The sequence below is a fragment of the Triticum aestivum genome, chromosome 3D (assembly GCF_018294505.1).
Source record: "Triticum aestivum cultivar Chinese Spring chromosome 3D, IWGSC CS RefSeq v2.1, whole genome shotgun sequence".
NCBI classification, from domain to species: domain Eukaryota; kingdom Viridiplantae; phylum Streptophyta; class Magnoliopsida; order Poales; family Poaceae; genus Triticum; species Triticum aestivum.
In genome coordinates this window covers 5,109,721-5,125,356 of record NC_057802.1, presented here as the reverse complement: position 1 = coordinate 5,125,356, position 15,636 = coordinate 5,109,721, and the positions used below count along the sequence as shown (strand labels likewise).

The following is a 15,636-nucleotide window of genomic DNA, read 5'->3' as shown; positions in this document are numbered from 1 at the left end:
AAGATCAACAAGTTGCTACATACTCTCCAGCACATATTTATCCAGGTTAAGTGTATTTTTGTATGGCAAAACTGTTCAAAATTTTCAAATATCTCATCCGCCCTAACTGAATATTATTTACCCTAGAATTGCGATATTGTGAAATTTAAGGAAAAATGAAAGTGCAATTTTTAGTGTGGATTTTGTCCACTAAATATGGTGAACTGATGATTGCAGGATTTAATAGAAATCTTTAAAAAAAATAAACAATCAAGAAATTTGAAGCAGCATATAGATAGATAATCAAATTAAGCAAGGTTTCACGCAACACATCATGCAATTATGAATTCGATTTCTCAAGGCTTTATATATATAGTACAATGTAGCTCGGCAAAACTACAAACAATCATTGGCATGCTGGTTGCCACGTTAGTTTTTTCATGGAAAATAATCTTTATACAAATATGTAATCAGAAAAATAATCCAAATCCCCTAACCTTGTACAAGGATTAAAGGAGATATTTAATATGCAAATTTTTGCATACCATGTTGTCCCTAATAATTAGTCACCCTGTGAACGCTAAAATCACAAACTAGTTTTTCGCCAAACCCTCTTTTCCATGCTCTCTCTCTATCTCTCTCTCTCTCTCTCTCTCTCTCTCTCTCTCTCTCTCTCTCTCTATGTGTGTGTGTGTGTGTGTGTGTGTCTCTCTCTCTCTCGGGTTTTTGCTCTATGTTCATCTATATGAGTAAATATCCTCTAGGCCCACAAGCTGTCTTCGAAATTTCCGAACTCGAAACCCGGGACATCGCTGGCAGCGAGGAGCTCCGACCAGCTCTCATTGAGTTTGTCGCCAGGGAAAACGTGATGATCGCCACCTACGGCCCCACCCTCGCCGCTGCAGGAGTGCATCATCGAACCCTCAATGTTGGCCGTGGCAGCGGCAGAGCCCCACTCTGGGAAATGCCCTCCATGTGACGCCTCCGTCGATGACAGCGAAGACCGAGGCATGCTCGGGGTATCGGGGCTCATGGCGACCACCGCTGTCCAACACTCGCTGCTCGCGTGATTGAAGCAGTGGTACGACTGTGATTCGCCAGCCACCGGCAGTGCGACGTACTCGCTGGCAGCAGCGGCGGAGGAGGAGCTTTCCGCCTGGATGCGCTCGAGGAGGCGCGGCATCCAAACGAGCCTGACGACCTGCCGGAAGCGGTCGCTGTTGACGTCGCATCCGAGCTGCCTGGCGTGCTTCTGCACCCTGGTACGCCAGTAGTTCTTGATCTCGTTGTCCGTTCGCCCCGGGAGGTGCTGCGCGATCTTTGACCACCGGTTGCCCCACCGGGAGTGCAGGTCGAGTATGAGGAGTTGCTCCTCCGGCGTGATGTGGCCGCGCCGGACGTCGGGGCGGAGGTTGTTGAGCCACCGGAGCCGGCAGCTCTTCCCGGTGCGCCTCAGGCCTGCACGTGTCCAGATTGACAGAGAAACAGTTTAGCTATAGTGTAGTTACTTGCGATGTGGACGTGAATATGGATCACATCACAAAGAACTAAAGCAGATGTGACATGCATAACCAGCTATCAGTGGTGCACACAATTAAGTACGTACCTGCGCATCGAGCGAGCGAGTTCCAGCGTCCTTCGCCGTGCCGGGAGATGTAGTCGACGAGCAGAAGGTCCTCCTCCGCCGTCCACGCGCCCCTCCTCAGATCGCCGGTGGTCACAGCCGACGAGCCGGCGGGGCTCATCGGCAGCACATTCATGGCCAAGCCGGTGTCCATGCCGATGAGGGTCGTCGACGAAGCTTCAAGAAGTGAGTGGTGGCTAGCTAGCTAGGTTGTAACAAGTTTGAGCAGAGTGAGACTCGGATGCTGGCGGATGGGTAGCTTGAGTAGAGTGAGGCAGGGGTGAACACGGGTTTATATAGGATATGGACTGATAAACGTGAGAGGGCGCACGCGTGCCGTCCGGCCAACATTTGACCGTGGACCAGCCCACGTACGTATGTTTTTTTGTACTGATCGATCCAATTAATGTCTTCAACCAAATGCTTATATATGTCAAAGTCAGGTTGCTGTTTGACATGGAAATCAATCAATTTAATGGGACAGACGCACTAGGGTTACGAGGTTGACCAGTGTTCCTTTTATATAAGAACCAAAAAAAGACTTTGGGGCCTCCCTAAATGAGTATGACCTTGGTTTTCACCTCTGGCACGTTAAGAGGCACAAGTCAGAATTTCGTAGCAAAACCATCAATATCTATAATACTAAACACATTAAAAAAATAAAAGTTTTTTTTTATGATGGATCTAGTGCTAATTATTATGGACTGTGCTAACTTCCTAACGTACTGAATTTAAGTAACATATCCGAACACATCATAGTTTAATTAATCACGTGCATGCAGCCTCACTCCACTAAGCAAAAAACCAGAGCAAAAGCATGTCTTGCCATATGCATGCAAACTAATATAAAATATGATGATGTCAGCAAAAGATTCTTTTTTATTTCAAAACTACAAAATGTTTTGTAGCTCAAACCGTTGGTTCGATTGAAAAACCGTTTTCACATAAAAAATTCGTTGCGACGAGACCTTCGAAACTAGATCCCATGTTAGTATATTTTGACGAATTATTTTTTTGGGTCAAAACTTATCAGACCTACGCTAAATAAGTTATCACGTCTGTGGTACGTGAGTTACCATCCAGTTTACATAGAAATTACCAGGGCATAAAAATGTCTCCTCCGACATTCTCTCCACATGCAAATGCACTAGAGCACGGAAAAGCTTATGTCATTGTAGATTATCACTATTTCAAAACTGGAAAATGTTTTATAGCTCAAATTTGTCATTTCTGATTGAAAAATCATTTTCACATAAAAAACCATTGCGACGAGAACTTCAAAACTAGATCTCATGTTGGCATGCTTTGATCACTTTTTGGTCGTATGTTACCATAAGTTATCAGTTATGTTATATGTATACTAACATGTTATTTATGTAGAAGTGACCGGGGGTGTGTTTTCAACGACTTTTTTTCCCCGGGTCGAAGTTACCATGGAATTTGTACCTAAGTTATTAGGTCCGTGATGTAAATATTATCGTGTTATTTGCATAGAAGTAATCGGGGTATGTTTCAAAAACTTTTTATTCAGGTATAAAGTTATCGTGGTGTTTATATCTAAGTTATCAGGTCTGTTGTGCTTATATTATCATGATACTTGTATAGGAATTACCGGGGTGTGTATTCAACTATTTTTTTCCATGGGTAAAAGTTATCGGTGTTTGTACCGAAGTTATCATATTTGTGGTGCTTTTATTACCATTTATACATGAATTATCGGGGGTATGTTTTCTAACAATTTTTTTGCCGGATCAAAATGTTATCATGGTGTTTGTACGTGAGTTATCAGCTCCGTTGTGCGTATATTCCCATGTTATTTCCACAAAAGTTAGGGAGGGGGGGGGGGGGGTATGTTTTCAACAGCAAAAATCGCCCGGTCAAGGTTACCCCGGTGTTCCGAGTAATTGTATATTATCATGCTATTTCTACAGAAGTTACCAGGTATGTTTTCAACAACATTTTTCCCTTGTCAGATGTTGTCGCGGTGTTTGTGTGTAAGGTATCACGTCTATGGTGGGGATCGGGGGTATGTTATCAAGTCGAAGTTACCACCTTATTTCCACAGAAGTTATCGGAGGGTATGTTATCAGGTCGTAGTTAGTTACCGCGGTGTTTATACCTAAGTTATCAAGTGTATGATACATGTATTATCATGCTATTACAAAGAAGTTATCAGAGACCACGTAAAAAGTGTAGGTACAGAAATAGTGTGAGTTGATGGAGGACATGGAGAAAAAACAATAGAACTATGTGAACTAGTGTACAACATGCAGAAGAAACGCTGTAATTGGCAGCCTGGCTGTTTATTTTTGTTTTATTCAAACTCGTAATATCCAAGGTACAAGTATAATGTAACTTGATTGTAAACAAAAAGATTGAGCTGCCTGGTGCTTATCGAAGTAGTAGTACTTACACTATGATTTTTTTAGCATGGGTTATCATGGGTTCGACACCTAACCAGCACAATGATTTTTTTAGCATTTTTAACTTTTTGTAAAACAGAGAAAACAGGCCTCTATTTTAACTGGCTGGTTAGGTGAAAAAGAAACAGGCATCTATTTTAACTTTTTGCACAGTGATTTGATTTGTAAAATAGAGGCTTTGGTTTAGCCCATGTCGAGATCAAAGCAGCACAATGATGGAAACGTGAAAAAGAAATTGTCACGACATGGGCTTGATCGAGACAAACTGTCAGAACCTGTCGAGCGGAGAGATCGAGCGGGAATTGTGGATCACGAGAAAAAGGGATGCAGTTGGAGCGGATCGTGCGAGCCGTCGGATTCAAAATGAACGACATCCGGGTCGTTCGTGCCTGTGGCTAAATTCCTGCCGGCATGAAATTAGCTTTTCCGAATTATTATTGTGAAAAAGCTAGATCTACATAACCTCACTACATAAAACTACATAATTCCCAATCCTCAACTAGTCAGTCCCCCTGAATTTCATGGGGTGCGCATGGACCTTTTTTTCTTCTTCAAATCAAATCAGGCCAAGTCGGCGGTTCGTAAAGTTACATAAGATTTTATGTAGGTGTAGGAAAGCTCTTATTATTGCACATGTTAACATCATTGCTATAATTTCATCAAAGATAGTATTGTTCAGTTGTTGAAAAATCTTAATACACCATATAGAAAAATGGGAGAAGTCCATGTTACAACCTTGAACTACCATGAAAGTCTAATGTACAATCCTAAACTTCAAAACCGTCCGTTTTGCAACCTCGAACTTTCTAAACCAGACAAAACCCAAGCCTCTCTTAGGTCAAACTGGTTTCATCCCAAGTTTGACTGGTTTTGACCGATCAAAATCCCAGTTATCATAAAAAAACCTAAACAAAAGCCTACTCAGCACTAAAAAAACCCTAAACCAAAGTCTAATCAGCATCTCCTCGTCCCACTCCCCCCGATTCGCCGAGGGCAGCGTGCCCGCGCGCCACTCACCCGATCCGTCCCCGCTGCCACCTCCAGCAACGCCTTCTGCCTTGGGCCAATACCCAACAACCAAGCCCCGCGGGAGCTCCGCCCTACCTACCTCACCGTGGACGCCGGGGTCACCTACTCGACCCGCCCGATTGGCAGCGTGCGCAAGCGCCACCGCACAACCTCCTCTCTAAACGGCACGCCCAGGCCATCTCTCTTGCGCACAGCTGCAAGCCACCGCCGGTTCGTCCGCTGCCCAGCGCCAGCATCTCGCAGGCCGTTGCGCCATGCTCGGCGGCACCATACATATATTCTTAGGTTAGATTCTGGAAAGAAACCTGGCTGGGCCTCTCCCCAGTTATGGTGCAATGTCCTAGCTTGTACATGATTGCAAGACACAAATTTGTCACAATAAAACAAGTTTTGGGAGAAGAGAACCCTGAAATTTATATCTATAGAAACCTTTTAGGGCTTCGTCGCGTAGCATGGACTGAATTACTCACTCGTGTGGAGGTCATTCAGTTGTCAAGCGAAGCAGACAAGTTTCGGTGGAATTTGCATTAGAGCGGCAGGTATTCAGTCAACTCCTGGTAAGATGCAATAGCTCATTCGGAGGTTCCGATTGATAACAATAATTTCTGAAAGCTGAAAATTCGTCTAAGAGTAAAGATATTCCTATTGATTCTGAACAAAGGGGTCATCTTTAATACAAATAACCTGGCACGCCGCAATGGGCAAGGTAGCAAGTCATGCGTCTTCTGCCAGCATGACGATTCTATTAAACACTTAGTTTTTGAGTGTAAGTTTGCTTGTGCAATGTGGGCTATAGTTCAGGTATCTTAAAATCTGTACCCTCCCCCCTCCCCCCCCCTCATGTAGTGCATGTAGCATGTTCAGTAAAAAAAATTCTGCACACATTCTTGTGGAGGCGGCTGCCTTATGGTGGGCGTTGTGGATTACCAGGAATGATGAGGCTTTTAACAATAAACGTGGTTCATCTTCTATGTAGGTTATCCATGTATGAACGCAATGGCTCCGTACTTGGTCCATCCTGTAGAGGCCGGAGGACAAAGAACTTCTTATGCTGGCATCTACCCGGCCGGAGCATACAGCATGGAAGTTTTCTCCCTCCATGAATGACGGTGTAATCTCCGAATAGGATCACCCCACTATAGGCTGGACTGAGTTACTTATGCTGTAAAATAATATTTCTTTACGTTCTGGACTTATTGACTGTGTGCATCAATGCTATGCATAGGCTAGGCATTCTTTTGATGCGGTTGTATCATCTTGACATATCTACTGAATGAAATATCATTTATTGAAAAATACCAATTCAATGACAACTTGGTGGCACTTTTAACTAATATATTTAGGCGGGATCCTTTCCCCCGGTGATTCCTGAGACAAATAGAAAAGTAGTATCGGTACTCTACTACCAGCCACCACATGGACAATTAGCTCCTAGAATAGTTGTACTGGGTGTGTTCACTCTCTAACATGCACCAGGTAGCTAGGTGTCAAATGATGACATCAAGCATTGAAATGTCGTCCACGTTGCCTCGTTGACAACTGACAATGATATTTGTTCTCAAAGCAGTGGCTTCTGCTAATGCTACATGCATGAGTCAAAGCTTTGGCTTATAGTGACCCACAGTAAAGACAAACGGGATCACTTTAAAGTATAGGCACCCCAAAAAAACCATGCATGCAAGAACTACTCCTTCTGTCCCGTAATATAAGAACGTTTTTGGCACTAGTATAGTGTCAAAAACGTTCTTATATTATGAAACGGAGGGAGTAATATTCTCACAAAGTCAACCAAACCATCTTTGACCATACAGATTCATTGAACTTGCTTACATGTCCACTCACATACTATACTGTTAATAGTATGGGTAATAGGTACTCCCTCCATCCGGAAATACTTGTCTACGTCTAGATACATCCATTCCTTTGACAAGTATTTTCGGACGGAAGGAGTAACACACAATTATATCTGCAAAATGGGTTGGTACGTAACACCAGTTTGATCATTAGCTGACACACTTGGAAAAATATTCCGGTAGCTGAAAAGAATGAAATATGTTCTCTTTACTCCTTAGTGGAACAAGACTGTGCTTCGGCCCTTGTTAGAAAAATAAACCATTTTCCCGTTAAAACGACGTGCACTTCGAAAAAGTTAGATTGGTCAATTCAAAGACTTTTGAACTGAGCTCAAACTATGATATTGCTTCTTTAGTGGTGTAGTGCCGTAGCAAACCTGTCTCAATCATTATTTGTAGTTGGCAAAAAGAACAGGCATACGACTGTGGCTAAGCTGCAAAAAGAAAGTGTTCGCACACAAACACGTCACTGTGTACCCTCGACGCCGGGAGTGATACACCGCAGCTCACGTCAAAGGAGACCCGTCCGGAAGCGCGGTACTCAAGCAATCCGACGGGCGCTTTTGTAGACCCGAAACCCCACACGCCTGGGAGGGACCCCGTCAGGGCGCGTGGCGTCTATGGGCTGCCCTAGGTCGACCTGATCGCCCCTAGGGCATCGAGGGTCGCCGCCCTGCAAACGAAGAACGAACGAAGAACGAGAAGAAAGATACAAGGGAGAGGGATAATGAACACGAAAAACTAGTATATTGATTTGTTCGATTGTGTGCTGTTCAATCAGCCGTCACCCCTTAGATATATAAGAGGCGGATGGACTTCCCGTGCAAGGAAAAGGCTTGGATTCACGTCCAAAACCCTAGCCTAACTCGGACAGGAATCTTTGGTAATTTCTCGGATCAACTCGGTCCCACCGATTGGTTCGTTTCGGTCCCACCGAGTGAACGTTGCCACCTCTCTGTATCCTTTTGTAATTTCTCGGATCAAATCGGTCCCACCGATTGGTTTGCTTTGGTCCTACCGAGTGAACATTGCCAACTCTCTGGTAAATTTTCGGACCAACTCGGTCTCACAGATCAAAAACAACTCGGTCGGTCCGAAATGACTCCGCAGCTTTTGTTTCTGACCTTGTTTTGCCTCCACAGGTTGCATACAACCTCGGATTAAGATGATTTTTATATCAAAATCGATCGTTTCGACGAGACGAAGACAACCCATGCAAATCATTTTTCCATTTGAGGTCGTCTTGGGGGCTTAATAGGCCAAACTGTACTTTGAGCATAGTTTCGGCCTTCGAGATGAAATTGGACGGCGATGACCCAAACTTTGAAGATGTTTATATCAACAATACGGAACTCTTTCATGTAGATCACTTCTCCATTTGAGGCCATCTAAGTTCTTGACCGTGCCAAAATCTGGTGTCAACACATGCCCCCCTGTTTTTCGGCAAAGCTTGTGTGCCGAAAAATAACTTGCACATATCTTGCTCTAAGGACGATGTCAACACTACATCGGCCATTTTGCATATGCTTAGGACGATAAGTTTATATCGGCCATTGCTTGTGTGAATATTTTGATGCAAGCTTGGGTGACTTTCCCAACTTCATTAATCCGACTATAAAGTTCCATAGGTATGCATGTTAAGACCATCCATCAACCATATTGTCCACCCTTCTGCTAGGATCTTGCAGATAATCAACAATGAACTTTCTCGAATCCTTACTTTGTCTGCATAAAAGTTTCATTAGTGGCCGAGGTAGTGAGCTCCAATTCGGCCTTACCTATGTTGGCGAGAATAAGCATCGGCTATTGATAGATATGCAATACACCATGACGGACATGGTAGCCAGATGCTTGCTATGCCAACTCTCTTCAATTGACATGTCTAAATATATGAACAATTTTAATGCAACCCAAGGTAAATTTTGCATCTAGACATACCCCAAGATAAACTATAAGTGATTCGTCAAAACATTGATAACCCTTGGATATTTGTTGCACTACTCATAACGAATCACCAAAAGCCTCAATATGTATAGCACCTATAGCAAGTAAAAGAGTCAATCCGAATAACAATGCATATTCGGCCTTGATTAATCGTGCATAAAAATATTCTAAGCGGCATGAGGCTTCAAAAATAGTACCATAAAGAGATATATAAACAACACCAACACTTTGACCATTGCTATGAATTGAACCATCAAAACATAATCTCCATAGTACTAGAGAGACAAGGCTAATATTAATATTATGCATGACATTAATCTGATATTCAGTAATAAAATCAGCTATGATTTGGCCTCTTATAGATCTCAAAGATGCATAAGCCAAATCATATCCAAACAAAGTATAAGCCCACTAGCCAATTCTGCAGCTATGAATTGGTCTATGCAGCATATATTCAATGACATCGGTCATGATGTCTCAACTCCATTCAATCATAATATAGGCATACATATAAATTTCCATGAGCACATACCTTGTCTCGCTCTCCAATCGAACTAAGGACGATGTTAGAATACTACACCGGCCATGCATTGACATACTCTTAGGACGATAGACAAATATCGGCCATTACCATGTAAACTTCATTCAAAGCACATTATGCGGAAATAAATAAATGAAATGACAAATCAATTATTTCGGCCCTTTGGATCAGCAACAAACTTGCAGCTAATCAAATGTATAGTGATTTGGCAATACCCTTTCATGATGTAAGAAATTATATTGCATCCATGGATTATAATAAGCCCATTGAGGGTAATCAATCATACCTGATGACGAATTCCATGGCATAGGCATCAACGGCATAGTTGAAGAATATGGATAATGTGTGGACCGAAGATGTTGAAACCTTCGGCTTGGTCCTTCATAGTTTTCACTCTTTTCCTTCTTCATCTTTGCCGCACGTCGTGTAATGGATGCTTTCACATAATTCTTATTTTGAGCACTTCCTTTGGGAACCCATGCCATGATCCTTTCTTCAAGTTCTTGTGCACTAAGTTTTTGTAATTCCCTCTTTTGCCAATAGGATAAGCCGAGTGGGCATCTCGGCTGTGATTCTGTTTTGACCAATGGCAATTCCTTTTTGGCCTTGTGCACTCTCAACTTCTTTTCTTCAGATTTGGCACTTCGACTCTCAATAATTGGTTGCTTTGTCTCATTGTCTTTAGTAGCCAATGTCAACACATTAATTGCCTCTTTTTCATTTGAGATCAAATCTGACGTTGCACTCTTACGACCATCTCTTTTAACACGGTAAACTTGTTTGACCACCTCTTTCTTCTTCCTTGAGCTCTGGACCGATTGCTTATGATTGAAGCGGTCTTTAACATGTGATTGTCTAAATGTTGATCTTCTCGGAGCTGCATAATATTGGTGAGATGGTCTAAAATAAGATGAAGAATGTGCCCTTGTATCATACCTGTCCATGATGGATATGGATCTATATGAGCATAGGGAGGCATCCACGACATTGGCATTGGCGGCCTAAAATAAGGATATGAATATGTTGCATTAAAATTCTCACTTTGCCAATACCAATCCTCATATTTGTGCCTTGGGGGTGATCTTGGTTTCTTTCCAGGATTGGGCCGATAAGCATTCTTCTCTTCACTCTTCTTTTGATATTTATCCAATAGTTCAGCAAAGGTGATTTTTGATCTCTTACACTTGCGCTTATTTCGGCCTTTGTTTTCTTTTGATTTGCTTTCGCCGATCATTGGATTTTCTTGCTGCCCCCCAGTCCTTGGCGTCTCCATCGTAGCTTCAATGGAATTCTCGCCCTCGAGATTATGTTCATTATGCTCTTCAACAACTTGATTACTTGAAAGCTCGATCCCATCGCCTGTAGTTTTTACCTTCTCTTTCAATGGATCGGCTTGAAGCAGCCGATGCAAAAACCTTTTGCCATCAGGACCAATTGGAATAGACTGGTCATCTCTTGGTGTCTCAACAAATTTCAATCGTACTTTATCAATGGCCGATTTAATTATTTGACAAAACATGTTGCAATCATCAAAATTATGCTTGGACGAATCATGCAACTTACAATACATTCGTCCCTGGATAGATGGCTCAACATGGTGATCAAGAATTTTAATATAATTATTTCTCAACAACAAATCAAAGATTTGATCACACGTATTTGAATTGAAGGTAATTTTTTATTTTCTAGCCGATCTTGCTGTGAAAACAGCTTTGGAGTTAAGCAAACGAATGGTTCAGATTTTGTATCACCCCATTCGACTATGATTTTTATTTTGCATTCTTTTACCGATGTCATTGGATAAGATAATATACTAGCATCAGTTTTCTGAAAAGAATCTAACCTTGGCTTTATGTTTCTGAAACAAAAATAGTTAGAACATGCATGCCTCAATCGAGACCAAGATTAAGCCAAGTATGGAACAAGCAAAGCTACCCATGTAGATACGAACTTTAAATAAAGCAATGAGGAAAGCCTTGATTGCAACAATAAGTCAGTATCGGTCTTTATAAATGGCGCAATGGGTTGACCGATATGTTCTATAACAATTTTATTGCTCACAAGTTAATTACCCTTCTTCATTGGTCTTTCAAAATTACTTAAGAAGATTTTTCTAATAGTTGCATTAACAATAAAGTTTTGACCAAATCTGAAAATAGGTAAATTACTTGCTAAACATACCTCTTCAAATATGTTGGGAGAGCATGATGGTTGCATATGATGAATAATATTGTGCTTTGCTTCTGGATGGCTTCCCAACACCATGTCACAATTTTCTTCTTGATTTCGTGCATCATAAATTTGAAGATCTTTGTCGACCGAACTTTGTTCGGCTACTTGCTCTTGTCCTTGAAGCTTGTCAATTTCTATGGCACGAAACTCATAGGGCAGGAAGTAGGTTCCATTAACTTCAGAAAAAATAAGTATGGCTGTCTTGCTATACCTTCCATGCCCTTTCTCAACAATGTTTGCCTCTTTGGATGTGATGGATTCGGAATATATACTACTTGATTCGGCTTTTTCAACGAAGCACTTTTAGTTTCCGAAACATCATTCTTTTCACCGGTTATATCAATTGGCAATACTTCTTTTCTCTGAGCTAATTCCCTATCAATTCTCTCTTGGCGAAGTACTTGCACCCTATCACGCAAAGCTTTAACTCCCCTCTCAATTTCAGCCCGCTCTAGATTAGTTTGCCCCCCAATGCTTTTAGGATCTTTCAGCAATGAAGTGTTAGTGTTGCCGAAATTTTGCAATTGTGTAGGGGCTGTATAATATGCTGCAGTACTAGGTTGAGGTGTATGCACTGGTGTATAACAATATGCTCTCTCGCCAATTTTATCAATTGATGAAGTTTCATCTTCTTGCAAAACTCTAGCCTTTATTGCATCATAATCAGGAAACAACCCCTTTTCATATTGTTCAAGGCAAAGAGCACTAATCCTCTTGTTTTGTGCCAAGCTCTTTTTTAACGCAGCCACAACCGCTTCTGGAAGGGATTGCTTCACAATACTTTCAGATTCTTTCGGCAATGATTCGTGAGTGCTGCCGAAATTCTCAAATTGCGTAGAGCATGCATTATATGCTAGAGTATTAGATGACGGTACGTGTGTTCCTGTAAAATTTTCACTTATTCGGCTATGACCATGAAGGTGCAGAGCCGAATTATGGACATCAACAGTTGCGTATGGTGCCAAAAAAATTAGTAGCATTAGGTGTAGCATATGATGTTTGAAGGTAATTTGCCAAATAACTAGTAGTAGCATGGCCAATTCCCCTATCCACCGGCACGTTTGGATTAACGTACTACAAGTTATTTGCCGATGAATAAAAACCTGAAACACTTTGTTGCATACCATTGGAAGTTTCTACATAGGGTGTCTCAACTTGATTAACCGAACTCATCATGTTATTCATCGGCATATAAATTTGTGGGGTTGCCGATGCATGGAAGTTGGGATACATATGTTGCACGTTGCTAAAATTATATGAAGTAGAATCATGGAGATTTTGTTGCATCAGCCCTTGCGCATAATTAGATGCATGATTGATAAAACTAGGGTTAGCCGATACATTATGCTCATTAGGTGATCTAGCAACAACATATGGATTATTTGCATCTACAAAGGGGAATCGGGTATTCATATTACCTTTGTAGATTGCAGCAACTTGATGACGATCTCTTCGTAGCAAGAACGGGATGGAGACCGTTCAAAGCTTCGTCCCCAGCGGAGTCGCCAAAAAGTGTGTTCGCACACGAACACGTCACTGTGTACCCTTGACGCCGGGGGTGATACACCGCAACTCACGTCGAAGGAGACCCGTCCGGAACCGCGGTACGCAAGCAATCCGGCGGGCGTTTTGTAGACCCGAAACCCCACACGCCCGGGAGGGACCCCGTCAGGGCGCGTGGCGGCTATGGGCTGCCCTAGGTTGACCTGATCGCCCCTAGGGCATCGAGATTCGCCTCCCTACAAACGAAGAACGAACGAAGAACGAGAAGAAAGATACAAGGGACAGGGATAATGAACACGAAAAAGTAGTATATTGATTTGTTCGATTCTGTGCTGTTCAATCGGCCATCACCCCTTAGATATATAAGAGGCGGCTGGACTTCCCGTGCAAGGAAAAGGCTTGGATTCACGTCCAAAACCCTAGCCTAACTCGGACAGGAATCTTTGGTAATTTCTCGGATCAACTCGGTCCCATCGATTGGTTCGTTTCGGTCCCACCGAGTGAACGTTGCCAACTCTCTGTATCCTTCTGTAATTTCTCGGATCAACTCGGTCCCACCGATTGGTTTGCTTCGGTCCTACCGAGTGAACATTGCCAACTCTCTGGTAAATTTTCGGACCAACTCGGTCTCACCGATCAAAACAACTCGGTCGGTCCGAAATGACTCCGCAGCGTGTTGCATACGACCTCGGATTAAGATGATTTTTATATCAAAATTGATCGTTTCGAGGAGACGAAGACAACCTGTGTAGATCAGTTTTCCATTTGAGGTTGTCTTGGGGCTTAATAGGACAAACTGTACTCTCAATATAAGATCTTAGTACTTTGAGCATAGTTTCGGCCTTCGAGATGAAATTGGACGGCGATGACCCAAACTTTGAAGATGTTTATATCAACAATACGGAACTCTTTCATGTAGATCACTTCTCCATTTAAGGCCATCTTAAATAAGTTTTTGACCGTGCCAAAATCTGGTGTCAACAGAAAGGCAAAGAGTGCAAGAAAGAGAATAGAAAAAATAAAAAGTTACGCCAATCTCAGTGACATGTTAATCGCTGTAATGCCCCACTAGCACTAGTGCATAACCCTGGTATATAGACACACCTACCGCACACAGTTGAAGTGAATTGCTGTGATCAAGACATCACAAACGGTACAAAAATAAAATCTCCTACCAGGAAAATAAACATGTGCGGTGCCCTATCCATCCAGCACGATTTAGAAAGGAGATGCGTGTGCGATAAGGGGCACACAATTCGGTCGTTAGAACTGTGTGAGATAAGTTAGCATAACACACGCGCTTCCGTCCCACGAGTCGTGTGAGCTGCTGGCAAACAGTTTATATGAACCAATTGTGTGTGATGATGGGGAGCATCGGAGAAGTTGTGCAATCTGCAACCATGTGTGATGTTTCACATGAGTCAGCACAAGGCACACGATTGTACAGTGAGAATTGTGTGCTCTAGTGGACACACGATTCAGCCGAAGAAACTGTGACGTTTTCTTCAAGAGAATTGTGCACGATGTGACTAGATCTGTCTGTAAAACAGGAACATGCTTTGTATGCAGAACAATAACACATACTGATAAAACATCATCGATCGTATAATAGAACTAAACATCCATTACTTAAGTTACTAAACATCACATTGCACATCTCATCGCATAATTTCATAAACTAGGGAATGATCATCATCTACCGCTTTTTGGGCATGCTTGCCCCCGCCGCGGCTGTTGATGCATGGCCCCTCAGTGTAGAAGTGATAGACACATATGTTCTTGATGTCATCCTCCGTGTCGCCATAGAAGTGGTCGACGATGACTGCGGCGAGGTCGACTGGGAGTCATGTTTCTTCCCGTTGTCGATGATCTTGTATTGCTTCTAGATGTCAACGACATTCGGGAAGTAGATGGAGCATCTTTGCATCGTGCGGTTCTCACCTTAGTAGTCGCCCTGTAAATCTCTTAATGCAAGGAGAGATCCCAATAATGGTATAAATGTCAATAGTCTTTCATAACAACCATGTCGTAACACCGTCACAACTAACCTTCAACCACAACATTTGAAAGCTAGTTGTACTATAATGATCATTTGTTGGCGGAGTTCTGTGACTTCAGTCATACGAGAATGCCCCTCAGTCATAGTTAGTCTCTGCCTATCCAGATCAAACTTAAGCATATTGTCAATGATGGACACCCAATAAAGGGAATTACCAAAAAGGATCCCTGGAGTATAGAATCAAAAGTCGAACATGGAGGTGATGTTAAGACATGGTTGCCCCATATTGTTGCACCAAGGGAATATTCATCAGGACCACCTTAAAGGGGCTTGACGGGGAGCTCTATGCACATGTTCATGCGATAGGGCATCAGCGCAGAGCACTAGCCCATTGCGTAGCCCCTCTGAAGTCCAGGCAGAATGGGTAAGTTGCACTGTTCGCTGGTGATGGGTTCACAAGCGATGACTCTCTTCCTGCGGGAAGTCTTTAACAATGACAAGATCGTGGC

At 42.6% G+C, this 15,636-nt stretch overlaps 1 pseudogene; it reads right to left on the bottom strand.

Moving 5' to 3' along the window:
- Positions 1–716: 716 nt before the first annotated feature.
- On the bottom strand, positions 717–1,757 carry LOC123076005 (myb-related protein 305-like; annotated as a pseudogene).
- Between the last annotated feature and the right edge of the window lie 13,879 nt (positions 1,758–15,636).